Consider the following 12,500-nt stretch of genomic DNA (forward strand, 5'->3'; position numbering starts at 1 on the left):
AACCTTTTCGAAAAAAAGGAAGAAAGAAAAAATGAGTTGAGCCGCGTCGCATTGTCGCCCTCTGCCTGACGAGGAGGTGAGCGCTGGCTGGACCCGTGGGCCGATTGCTCCTGCTGCGTCAATTCGGAGTGCGACGCGGCGAGCGGCCCGGCGAATGGCACTGATAGCGGTCACGCCCTATCAGATAACGAGCCAGGAATGTAGAGGAGACTGGTGAGCGATGGCCGAGTGCGGATGTTTGCCCGCAGAAGGCGCTGTCAGGGCGCTGAAGAGGCTCTCCGGTTGGGTCCCTGCGCTATTAGGTCTTCGCTTGTTGTGCCTTTATCGTTTTTTAATGAGTGTGTTTATGTGTCTAAAAGAGGAGGAAAATGCCGAAAGAGAGGAAAGAGGAATAGACCGAAGATAAAAAGATGGAGAAAGGGGAACGGGATTGGTGCGATTGATAACGCTGGGTAGTAAGGAAGGGAGAAACAAACAGAATCATGGGAGAGGGTAAAGGGGGGAGATGGGAGCAGAGTGGATAATCGAGCAGAAAGTGAGAGAGAGAGAGAGAGAGAGAGAGAATACATTAAAGTTAAATATTACCATTGCTGGAAATGCAGTGAACCACACAAAGCACATGCCTGCAGTCGAACCAAGAGAGAGAATGGGAGAACGGGGGATAGAAACGAGAGAGAGGGGAGAAAGTAGGTAGATCGAGTAGGGGGGAGGAGAGAAACAGAAAGAGCGGAAATGTCGGAAAGAATGAACGGCAGAGAGATGTAGAACAAGAAGCATAAAAAAAAGTGCGATGACTGTAAATACCTAGATGAGAAAGAAGGGCAGCATGCGAGGGAGGGGGGGTAGAGGAGAGCGGGTGCGAAGGGCGCGAGGCCGATACATCTCGCTCGGAGGGGGGGAAGGAGGGAGGGGCTGCCGCGAGAGCCGCACCGCCGTCGCCAGTGACCCGAGAGGGCAGGCCGCCGGGCCCACGCGACGCCGCCCGCACCTGTGTCGACGGGAGCTGACCCGCGGCCAAGCACCCCCCCCCCCTCCCCACGAGTGTCCATCACGTCTCCAGCACTTCGTTGGCTTCCTCCAGCGCACCACCACCGGCCGGTCGCACCAGGACGCACCGTCACCTGTTTGCCTGCCTTCCCCCTGTGTCTACCTGCCTGTCTACCTGCATATCTACCTGTCCCTCCCCTCGGGTGCCTACCTGCCTGTCTACCTGCATATCTACCTGTCCCTCCCCTCGGGTGCCTACCTGCCTGTCTACCTGCATATCTACCTGTCCCTCCCCTCGGGTGCCTACCTGCCTGTCTACCTGCATATCTACCTGTCCCTCCCCTCGGGTGCCTACCTGCCTGTCTACCTGCATATCTACCTGTCCCTCCCCTCGGGTGCCTACCTGCCTGTCCCTCCCCTCGGGTGCCTACCTGCCTGTCTACCTGCATATCTACCTGTCCCTCCCCTCGGGTGCCTACCTGCCTGTCTACCTGCATATCTACCTGTCCCTCCCCTCGGGTGCCTACCTGCCTGTCCCTCCCCTCGGGTGCCTACCTGCCTGTCTACCTGCATATCTACCTGTCCCTCCCCTCGGGTGCCTACCTGCCTGTCCCTCCCCTCGGGTGCCTACCTGCCTGTCTACCTGCATATCTACCTGTCCCTCCCCTCGGGTGCCTACCTGCCTGTCCTTCTCCTCGGGTGCCTACCTGCCTGTCCCTCCCCTCGGGTGCCTACCTGCCTGTCTACCTGCATATCTACCTGTCCCTCCCCTCGGGTGCCTACCTGCCTGTCCTTCTCCTCGGGTGCCTACCTGCCAGTCTGCCTGCATGTTTGCCTACCCCCACCTTGCCCTCCTGTATTCTACCCATGGCTACTTGCCTTCCTGCATGACTGCCATCTTCCGTGTCTATCTGCCTCCCCCCCCCACCCCATCTTGCCTACCCCTCTTGCCTGTCTGCCTGCCTGCCCTTCTGCACACCCTGTCTGCCATCCTGCCGGACACCTTCCATGTACGCGCCCTTCCTCTTCCTCCTCCTCCTATTTTCCTTCTTCTCTCCTCTGCTTCCCTCATCATCTCCTCCTCTCCTCTGCCTCCTCCATCATATCTTCTTCCTTATCATATCTTTCTCCTCCTCCTCCTCCTCCTCCTCCTCCTCCTTCTCCGTTGAAATACCACCTCAATGTCATGGCGCGAGCACGCGTTTCGGGTGGCTCTTCTCGTGGGCTCCTCGTTTGTGTTTCTTTCTTTGTTTCTTTTTAATTTGTATATGCAGATGTGTATAATTCGTGTGAGGTTTAGTTTCATTATATATGCGGGTTGGGAGGGGGGGAGGGGTTGAAACTGTGTCATTTATTTTCGTCTATTGGAAAAAGGAAATGGGGATAAAACAGTTAGGCTCTTTTTTTTATTCCGTTTCTCGTTGCTCTTTCTTTCATTGATTTTACTTTTGCAATGTTTGTAGGATTTCGCGTGCATGCACAGTGCTGCATTGCCCCCCCCCCCTCTCACACTCTTCATCGCTGTGTCTCTTTTACCCTTTCACCTTCCCTCTTTCCCTCCTTTTCACCATCCGTCTATCCAGCCATCTCTTCTTCCCTCCTTCCCTCATTCCCCTCTCATCCTCCAACCCTCTTCCCCACTCCAGCCGTCCCTCCTTTCTTCCTCCTTTCCCTCTCTTTCACCCTCCTTGCGTCTTTTCCGCCATCTCATCCTCCCTCCCTCCCTCCCTCTCCCTCCACCTCTTCCTTCTCTCGCACTCCCTCTCTCCCTTCTCCTTGCCCCCTTCCCCCCTCACCAATCTCCCTCCCTCCCTCTCATCCACCCCGACCATACCTCTCTCTTTTCTTCCCTCTATCATCCTCTTTCTCCATTCTTCCATCCTTCCTTCCCTATTCCCTCTCCACTCCCCCCTCTCCCCGTCCCCTCAATCCTTTCCCAACCCCTTTCCCATTTCACTCTTCCTTCGCCTGTTTAATCCTTCCAGAAGTCCTGTACATGCGGTTATGAAGTCCTTTTCCTCCTCGCTCCTGTCGCAAGCGGATGCCTTCGCTCGCCGCCGCTCGTTGCTTTAAGCTGACAGTGGATTGCATTTTTTTCTGTCCATTAATTGATAATCGGAGAGACGGCTTGTTTTAAACGGATTAGTAGGCTTGACTAATATTTGTAAGTAGGCTAGGTTTTTTATCTCTTTTTATGTGTGTGTGTTTCTGTGTAATTGACCCTTAAGTAAATTTGATGTTCATTTAGAAAAAAAAATGGCGAGGATGAGCGCATGGTATTTTTTATTTTCTATTTCGTTATTAAGCAATAGCCCATTTGTTTGTTTGTGCGCTCGTTGCAAGTTCCATTTATTGCTCGTCATTGGTAGACGTAGAGTAGCAACAGGCAGCTCCTTTCGTCATTTCTTACTTGCCGTCTTTGAGGATTAGGGTCGAACGCCTAGCTGCCCAGTCCGCGTGTGCAGACGCATACTAATAGCGCACTAGAAGATACACTTGAAAGGGCTTGCACAGAAGGTGACGTGGGTATGTGTATGTATGTATGTGTCCTGTAAGACCTTGTTATGGGGAAGTGTGCACACGCGGGCTTGTACGAGCATGCGACGAGGAGGGGGTGGTTATGCGTCGACGAGTGAGGAACAGCTGTTTGAGGGAAAGGGAGACCGAATAGAAAAGAAAGTAACTTACCGTATGATGTGGATTGACTATCTGTATGCGGTTATGCTCCTTAGCCCAGTTTGCTTTTACACACCTGCAGTTATTCAGGCAAACGCATGGCACATAGCTCCCCCCCCCTCTCTCTCTCTCTCTCTCTCTCTCTCTCTCTCTCTCTCTCTCTCTCTCTCTCTCTCTCTCTCTCTCTCTCTCTCTCTCTCTCTCTCTCTCTCTCTCTCTCTCTCTCTCTCTCTCTCTCTCTCTCTCTCTCTCTCTACCCCTCTCCTCCTCCTCCCCCCCTCTCTCTCTCTCTCTCTCTCTTGCTCTCGCCTAACCTCTCTCTTTCTCTCGCTCTCGCCTAACCTCTCTCTTTCTCTCGCTCTCGCTTAACCTCACTCTCTCTCTCTCGCTCTCGCCTAACCTCTCTCTCTCTCTCTCGCCTAACCTCTCTCTCTCTCTCTCTCTCTCTCTCTCTATATATATATATATATATATATATATATATATATAATATATATATATATATATATATATATATTTCACTCCCCCCACCCTCCCCTCTCCTCCTCCTCCCCCCTCCCTCCCTCCCTCCCTCCCCTCCCTCCCCTCCTTCTATCCCTCTCCTTCTCCTCTCTCTCTCTCTCTCTCTTTCCCTCTCTCTCTCTCCTCTCTCTCTCTCTCTCTCTCTCTCTCTCTCTCTCTCTCTCTCTCTCTCCTCTCTCTCTCTCTCTCTCTCTCTCCCTCCCTCTCTCTCCTCTCTCCTCTCTCTCTCTCTCTCTCTCTCTCTCTCTCTCTCTCTCTCTCTCTCTCTCTCTCTCTCTCTCTCTCCTCCCCTCCCCCTCCCCCTCCCCCTTCCCCTCCCTCTCCCCACTCCCCCCTCCCTTCCTATCCCTTGCCCTCTCTTTTTTATGCACATGTGTGCTCGAATACAGAGCAAGCTTATACACACACACCTACACTACACTATACAGATCCTGCTACATAGAAACGGAAAGCCGTCACGTAACCCGATATAATGCAATCCATTACGTAATATCGCAGGTTAATTACGGCTGTGTCCAGTATGAGTCTTGGCACTGTTTCTCTGCGCTGGAGGAGCGTTATTTGCTTGCTCTGTTCCTCAGCATCCCGGCAGGTAGCGAGTGCGCTCCCGCCGATAGGGCGAGTGCTCAGCCCGATAGTGAGATGACATCTGATCTTGAGTCTGGGATGCTTAAGTGGTGACATTTCTTAAGTGTTGACTTCTCTCTCTATCTCTTTCTCTCTCTCTCTCTCTCTCTCTCTCTCTCACTCCGAGCTGTGTGTCGATGTTGGCACGCCTGGGCAGAGAGGGCGGGCGCGGGTGCCAGTGCGGAGATTAGTTGCTGATTTCCGACGGGGGCGCTGCTGCTTGTCACATCGGTTGCACTCATATTTTCCTCCATCTGAAGGCGTTCTGGGGCAGGATTTCTTTCCTTTTCGCTCCCTTCCCTTCCCCACGTTCACCATTTCGGACGGGTGCCTCTTCTTCCGTTTGGTATGGAAATGGCATGATGGCTAATCACAGGCCTACGGAAGCATCCCCGTCGAGAGCGGTCGGACTTGCCTTGGGTTGGCTAATTTTGGTTGGGAGTTTGGGTGATGGGTCAATGAGATTTTACAAGATGATTTGATGTGCGTGCCGTAACATGGTCAAGATATCTGCAGTCTAGTCGGGGCGTTTGTAATTGCTCCGTAATTTGCAGCATGTAAATCCGACGTCGGCAACTCGAGGCTCCCTCTCGATCGCGCCAAGTGCTGCCAACATGAGTCCGTCTCGCTAGAATCAGTTGATGTTGAGCGGTGGAAGGGAGAGCACGCGGTCCCACAGTGAGCGCATTTGGTGCTATCTTCATCTGGTGGTGATTTTTGGCTTTTGATTTATAGGGGAGAGAAGGAGTTAAGTGTCGCGCGAACCTCCGAAGTCCCGTAGGATTATCCGTGCGAGCGACCGGCGCAGAGAAGAAGCAGGAAGAGCCAGTGTCCACTTGCGGGGAGCTCAGCAAGAGAAGGTGGGTGTCAAGTCCCTCTATTTTGACTGCCTTAACCGTCGTGCAGATCGGACTCAGGCCGCGTGCTCATGATGATGGTGGCAATGGTGATGTGGTGATGGCGAGGTGTTGCTTAGGCGGAGGGCTTAGGGAGCAGGCCGAGTGTGTGAGGCGCAGATAGCTAGGGTGAGGAGGAAACGAGCCACGGACTAGGGCCTTCGTGGCGTGAATTTGTTGCAGTTTTTTTAGTCTGGAGTTTGAATAGCACTCGAAGTCGGTGCGTGAAGCACTGAGCTCATCGGTGCGTCTCGATATCAGTGCTGGCTCAGAGAGGGCGTAGGCGCGCCGAGTGTGAAGTTTGAGTGAGTGCTCTCCATGTGAGGGCATTCGAAGTCTATCCCGAGGCGCAGTCGCGAGAGCCGACGGTGGCATGAGGCTGTGAAGGTGGCGTGACGTGCCGTGAGGCGGGAGACAGACGGGTGTGAGACAGCGAGGGAATGAGGAGGAGGAGGAGGAGACGGGGGCGGCGGCGATGGCGATGGCGAGGCGAGGCGAGGCGAGAGGCGGTTGGTGGCTGCACGCATTCCCCGCACGGGCGCGCTCTCAGGCACATTCCTGGCGTGCTCTCCTCGAACACGTTGCTCACACGTTAGCGGCGGCGGAAAACGCGGCTGTCGGGATCATGGACATTGAGTCGGGATAGACTCTCGAGGCCGTGCCGTCACTCCTGGCGAAGGGGTCGTCGCTCAGGAGGCAGAGGCCCGTCGATGCCTCGCCCTCCCGCCGCGCCCGGATCTCGACGCGGGGAGGGGGCAGGCGGGGTGTCTCGGGCGTATGGCGACGGCGGCGGGAGGCGCGAGAGACGTAGCCTTCGTGGGATGTCTAACGATGCGATCATTTTTTGTCGGGGCGATGAGAACCACGGACGGTAGATTCGCGCTGAGGCGGACGGACCAGTCAGTAGATGAGTAGATTAAAGGTGAGGTAGACTGGTATTGTCTGGGTGTGGATGTGTGGTCCATTGTGTAGGTTGCAAGAGTAGATGTTGCTTGCCATCCCGGCCCATAGACGGGTTGCAAGTTGATGGGAGTCGGTCTGTAAGCCTTAAGATGCTGGCGGTTGCACAGACTGCGGGAACGCTTTCCACCCAAGAACAAGGAGAAACAGTGAGAAAGATCAACAATGGCCTCGGAGTGCCGTGTTTACGTCGAGCGACTGTGGCACGGCAGCGGCGCTCGGGAACAGATGTTGCGGTCGAGAAACACCTGTGGGAAGATCGGTGGGCTGGGGAGGGTGGGGTGGTAGATGGGCGGGTGGGTGGGCGGGAGAGCCTGAGATGGGTGAGGGAGGGGGAGGGGGGGAGGGGGAGGCAGCCGCGGACGTGAGCGATTGAGGTCACTGGGGAGGTGGAAGGGGTGAGCTCAGGGAAGGGGAGGGAAGAGGGCGGAGCGGGTTCAAGGCGGGGGCGAATCCTTGCCTGCGCCCATGTCCCTTGCGGTCGGCACTCTCTCGCTCCTTCCTTTCTTCCTTTATCCCTCTTGCACATTCTCTCTTCCTTCGCCTGACCTCCTATCCTCCTATCCTCCTGTTACCCGTGTTTCCCTCCCCTGCCTCCCCCTACCTGCCATACTCGTGCCCTCTCGCCCCGGCGCCGCGAAATGTCACGGCCGCGAGTGGCAGTCGCTCCCGGCCTCGCCCTGGACACACCCACGCCCGACGGCTGCTTGGACACGCACACGCACGCACGCACGTACGCACACACGCACACAACGCCGTCCCTTAGAAAATGTGACTTCAGAGGGCCTCTAAAGGTGAAGGTTGGGATAGAAAGAGGGAGGATGTGAGAGTGAAAGAGTGGGAGAGAGAGCGGATGAGAGAGAGAGAGAGTGTGTGTGTGTATGCATATATGTGTTTGTGTGCGTGTAAAGGGGGTAGAAAGGAAGAGAAGGAGGGGGAGTGAAAACGAGAATGGGGGAGGGGGTAAGAGAAAGAGAGAAAGGAAGGAAGGAAAGGAGAGAAAATGAAAGAGAAAGGAAGCAGAGGAGAAGAGAGAGTTAAATAGGGAAAGACAGGGAGAGGGAGAGGAAGAGAGAATGTGCGAAGATGCGAGAAGAGGAGAGGGTGTGTAGGGGAAATAGAAGGAAGCGAGGGGAGAGAGAGTAAAGAGGAAAGGGAGGAAGAGGAGGATGGAAAATGATGGGGAATGGGGCGAGAGGAGGAGAGAGGCACATGACAAGTGCCAAGATAGTCAGCTTAAAGACCTTGTAACCTGCCTGACTCACTGTGTGTGTGTGTGTGTGTGTGTGAGAGAGAGAGAGAGACTGCTTGCGAGTGTGTATGTGTGTGTGTGTGAGTGTGTGTGAGAGAGAGAGAGAGTGTGTGTGAGAGAGAGTGAGTGTGTGTGAGTGTGAGTGAGAGAGAGAGAGAGAGAGAGAGAGAGAGAGAGAGAGAGAGAGAGAGAGAGAGAGAGAGTGTGTGTGTGTGAGAGAGAGAGAGAGAGAGAGAGAGAGAGAGAGAGAGAGAGAGAGAGAGAGAGAGAGAGAGAGAGAGAGAGAGAGAGCTTGCGAGTGTGTGTGTGTGTGTGTGTGTGTGTTTGATCGTGCGTGATTGAGTGATTGAGTGAGTTCTCCCCTGTGTATGTGCGTGAGTGCCGTGGCCTGCATCCAGCGCTGGCACCTAACCCCTTCCATTAACCAGTGACCGACTTCGCGATGTTGCTCAGACAATACGCGGCATCGCGGCCAATCATCTCGTGTCAGCTGCTGTGAGGGAAGGGGGGGGAGATTGAAAGAGTGCTGGGGGTGGGAAGAAGGGGGGAAGGTAGTGACAGACATGCGAGGAAAGAGGGAGAGGCAGAAACAGAATTTTGGAGAGAGAGAGAGAGAGAGAGAGAGAGAGAGAGAGAGAGAGAGAGAGAGAGAGAGAGAGAGAGAGAGAGAGAGAGAGAGAGAGAGGGGGGGGGGGGGAGACAGACGACAGACCAACTTGGTGATAAGGGGAGAGAGACAGACGAGGACCGAGGGAGAGAGAGCGAAAAGAGAGAGAGAGAGAGAGAGAGAGAGAGAGAGAGAGAGAGAGAGAGAGAGAGAGAGAGAGAGAGAGAGAGAGAGAGAAGACGTGGGGGGGGGGGGGTAAGCGAAGGAGAGTCAGATAGGGAAAGGAGGGGAGAAAGAGAGAGCGAGAGAGGTAGCTAAACCTAAAGAAAGGAGACTGAAGGGGAGGAGGAGGGGGAGGGGGGTGCGTGCTTGGCAGTGTTTGCAAGGTCAGAATCTCTCACTTCCCTGCTATGCTGTAACCACAAACCTGACGATTGTCTCCGCTTTACTCTTCGCTCTGCATTCGCCGCTGCACCCTCTTGCATGGTGGTATTTTCATGGAGTCATCCAAGCTGTTGCTCGGCTTTGCCCTCCGCGCTCCTGCCGCATGCGACTCGCGTGTGCTGAAGGCGCCCCAGACCTTGGCTTTTGTGGGACGCGTTGAAAGGCTGGGCGGCCTTATCTGCCTTCGTAGACGCTTCTTCGTTTGCTTTGCACATCCTTGACGGCTTGTGTGCCGAGTCTGCCTTTGAGGAATTGCAGTGCTGACCAGAAGTTGCAGTGCGGTGGCACGGTAGGTCGCCGCAGTAGTGCCTGAGCGGTGCAGCAGTGGCACGCTAGCGGGGTGCAGCTGGCGCGAGAATGACACCAGGTGATCTCAGGTGGTCCCAGGTGGTCTTGTGAGGCGATCGCGCATGACTCGGCCAAGGTCACTCGCTCACTATGACAGCTGGTGTTACGCCTCAGCTTGCGAATCTGTTTTTGCCGTACGCTTAGACGCGTTCCCTTGGCTGGTGGCGAGGTCGATGGTGACATTAACAACAATATAGCAAAGAAACACTAGCATTAGTGATGTTGAATGAATACAGTGGAATATGTGTTCGCTTCGGAAGTTCTCTGCGGCGGTAGGAAGTAGATATCCTGTGTTTTAAAGCGTATGCGAGGGAGCATTACCATACACCGTTTGTAGAGTTCCGCAAGCGTGCGTGCGTGCGCGCGCCCGTGGGACACGAGGTCCGGCCGCGAAGGGGGATTTGACTTCGATCTCGACTTCGAAAGTACGCGCTTGACCTCGCATCGAAATGCCTCCGCTAGGACTATGAAGACACAGAGAGAGAGAGAGAGAGAGAGAGAGAGAGAGAGAGAGAGAGAGAGAGAGAGAGAGAGAGAGAGAGAAGGGGGGGGGGGTACGGCAGTAAGGTAAACAAACGGAAATCCGCCTAGGTGGTAACTCGCGCAGGTAGATGACCAGGAAGAAATGTGGCCGCCGGAACCCCGTTACGGCGAACGGGGCTCCAGCGGACGACGCCTCCCGGATCGGCGGTCGTAGGATCCGATTTGTCGCTCTTCGCCGGGAGTCCTTCGCCGGGGGAGGGAGGGGCAGAGTGGAGGGAGGGAGGGGGGTGACGCTTCCCTGTTTGTTCCGCATGCCGGCCGCTAGTGCTCTTTCCCTCGCTCGGTCGTCTCATCTCTTCTTTCCCTCCCTTTCTTGCCCCTAACCCCCGGGGGCTCCCTCCACCATGCATCCCACCTCCGGTAAACGGTGATTCCCTGGCCACGTTACTTGACTCCTCTCCCCTCCCACTCCCTCCTTCCCCTCCTCTTCCCCTCCCCTCCTTCCCCTCCCCTCCTTCCCCTCCTTCCCCTCCCCTCCGCCCCCTCCTTCCCGTTATGTCTGAGGTGGATCTACTCTTCCATTCACGCTTCTCACTCGCGCGCTCGCCAGGAAACCACGTGTACCGCCCCCACCCCGACTCCAGTCCTGGTTCCTCTCTTCCCTGCCCCCTTCCCCCTCTCCTCCCCTTCCCTTTCCTCTTCCCCTCCCCCTTCCCCCTCTCCTCCCCTTCCCTTTCCTCTTCCCCTCCCCCTTCCCCCTCTCCTCCCCTTCCCTTTCCTCCTCCCCCTCCCTTTCCTTCTCTCCTCGCCTCCCCCCTTCTGCTCCTCCCCTCCCCCTTCATCCTCTCCTCTCCTCCCCCTTCCTCCTTTCCTCTCCTCCCCCCTCTCCTCCCTTCCCCCCTTCCGCCCCTCCTCTTCCCCCTTTCCTTTTCTCCTCTTCTCCCCTTCCCCCCTCTCTTTCACCTTTCTCTCCTGCCCCTCCCATTCTTTCCCCTTTACCCTTCTTCTTCCCCCTTCCCCATCCTCCCATTTCTCTTCTTTCCTACTCTCTCTTCCTCTTGTCTATTTCCCCCTAGTAATCCTCCATTCTCTCTCTTTCTCTCTTTCTCTATCTATCCTCTCTCCGTCCCTCTCTTTTTTCCTCGTTTCCTGTCTTCTGCTTATTGCCTTCTCCAACATCGTTCTCCCTCCTTCCCCTCCCCTTCTTGCTCTTCGCTCCTTCTTCACCTTCATCTCTCCCACTCTCCGGTCCCTTTCCCTACCTCTCTCTCTCTTCCTCCGCTTCCTTCCTCCCCCCCCCTCAACTTCTCCGTTTTTCCCTCTTCTCATTTCTCTCCCATCTTCATATCCCTCCTCCTCTCTTCATCCCTTCTTCCCCCCGTCCATTCCTCTCCCTTTCTCGGTCCCTCTTCCTCTTCTTTATTTCTTCTCTCAATCCTCTTCCTCCTCCTCCTTCTCCTTCCACCTCCTCGTCCCCTCACTCCTTTCTCTTCCACCTCCACCTTCTCATTCTTTCTCTTCCCACCCTCCTTATTCCTCTCTCCTTCTGTTCCTAACCCCTCCCCTCCCTGTTCCTCCTCCTCTGCCCCCCTTTTTCTTCCATTTCCTCCTCCTCCCTCCCCTTCCCTCCTCGTCCTCATCCTTCCCGTCTCATTCTTCCCTCCCTCCTATTCCTCTCTCCTCCTCTACTGCTCCTCAGCCACACCCTCCTCCTTTTTCTCTTCCTTTTCTTCCCCTCTCCCTCCCTCCCTCTTCCTCCCTCCCTCTTCCTCCCTCCCTCCCTCTTCCTCCCTCCCTCCCTCTTCCTCCTCTCGACTCCTCCGAATCGCGTCCCAGCCTCGCGAGGCTCCCAATTGGCTCAATAAGCGTAGAAGGCAGTTGTGTGAATAGTGTTGTTGTGTTTTTTATTATCAACATCGTTACTTGTAGTTGTGGTGGTTTCATCTTTCCATGTTGCTGCTGCTGTTGTTGTTATCATTATCATTATCATTTTTACTATCATTGCTGTCTTTATGTTATTTGTGTTGTTATTTTTATTACAAGGATGTGGATTTTATTTTCGGTTTTTATTATTGCCATTACTGTTATGATTTTTTCGTGGATTTTATGATCGCTTTTCTTGTCTTTGTTGTTATTTCTGTCACTGTTATTTTTGTAGGACTGTTTCAATGTTACCAAAGCCATTATCGTCATTATGTATATGTCATTATCATATTGCCATCACCATTTTCGTGATCAATAATTTATCAGTTATTTTTTTAGATAAAAAGACTACAAATTGTAAAGTGCAAACAATAAGAATATATGAACGACAATAACAACAGCAACAACTCCAAAACAGAATATAAGAATAAGTACGAATGCGAGTGGGCAAAGGTGCGATAAAATGGGAAGAGGACGGACAACAACAAAATCAAATACATAAACGAAAGGGACTAGGAAGGGAAGGAGGGACAGACGGACGGCTCCGGAGGAGGGAAGGAAAGGGTGGTGACAAAAAGAAACAGGGGGGGAATGTGTGGACGGCGAAGAAGGGAAAGAAGGGGGATGAAAGCAAGCGACGGAAAGAGGTAAGAGGGAGGGTAAAGGCAGACGACGGAGGGAGGGACAAAAGGAGAGATGAAAGCGGGCGACGGAGGGAGGGAAAGAGGGAGGAATGAAGGCAGGTGACGGAGGGAGGGACAGAAGGAGAGATGAA

General features: G+C 54.3%; 1 protein-coding gene across 11 annotated transcripts in view; it reads left to right on the top strand.

Annotated features, from left to right (window-relative positions):
- Window positions 1-12,500, top strand: part of Synd (protein kinase C and casein kinase substrate in neurons protein Synd) — a 73,007-nt gene that overhangs the window by 11,085 nt on the left and 49,422 nt on the right. The window contains exon 1 of one of the 11 annotated variants that reach the window (XM_086548870.1): window positions 5,433-5,672. The exons of the other annotated variants lie outside the window; for them this stretch is intronic. The gene's annotated coding sequence lies outside the window, so the exon portion shown is untranslated. Of the gene's footprint in view, window positions 1-5,432; window positions 5,673-12,500 lie in introns of those variants that run through there. 11 annotated transcript variants of the gene reach the window in all.

This window comes from Penaeus japonicus, unplaced genomic scaffold (assembly GCF_977035675.1).
Source record: "Penaeus japonicus unplaced genomic scaffold, GWHDUDI00000001_assembly GWHDUDI00000021, whole genome shotgun sequence".
Classification (NCBI taxonomy): Eukaryota; Metazoa; Arthropoda; class Malacostraca; order Decapoda; family Penaeidae; genus Penaeus; species Penaeus japonicus.